Here is a 689-nt window from a genome sequence, read left to right as displayed (position 1 = left end):
GAGTACATTTTTGGAGAGGGGACATCACTTGCACCACAGGGCGGGAGGAGGGTGCCTAGCACGATACATTTTCTTTCTTCGGTAAGCATTTTTTTGTGTTTGATACTTTTGGAATTTTGGTTTTTCATGTTGATTTTAAATTACCTTTTCAATGTTTGAAATATACTAACTCGTTTTTTCCTCACAGCAGGTCAACGTGTGTGTGGTTGCAACATTACGGTCACATTGAGTACATTTTTGGAGAGGGGACATCAGTTGCACCACAGGGCGGGAGGAGGGTGCCTAGCACTATACATTTTCTTTTTTCGGTAAGCATTTTTTTTGTGTTTGATACTTTTGGAATTTTGGTTTTTCATGTTGATTTTAAAATGACCTTTTTCATGTTTGAAATGTACTAACTCCTTTTTTACTCACAGCAGGTCAACGTGTGTGTGGTTGCAACATTATGGTCCCATTGAGTACATTTTTGGAGAGAGGGACATCACTTGCACCACAGGGCAGGAGGAGGGTACCTAGCACGATACAATTTCTTTCTTCGGTAAGCATTTTTTGTGTTTGATACATTTGGAATTTTGGTTTTTCGTGCTGATTTTAAAATGACCTTCCTCATGTTTGAAATGTACTAACTCGTTTTTTCCGCACAGCATGTCAACGTGTGTGTGGTTGCAACATTACGGTCCCATTTAGTA

Source organism: Schistocerca cancellata, unplaced genomic scaffold (assembly GCF_023864275.1).
Source record: "Schistocerca cancellata isolate TAMUIC-IGC-003103 unplaced genomic scaffold, iqSchCanc2.1 HiC_scaffold_1077, whole genome shotgun sequence".
Lineage (NCBI taxonomy): Eukaryota > Metazoa > Arthropoda > Insecta > Orthoptera > Acrididae > Schistocerca > Schistocerca cancellata.
Note: the sequence above shows the minus strand (reverse complement) of the source record.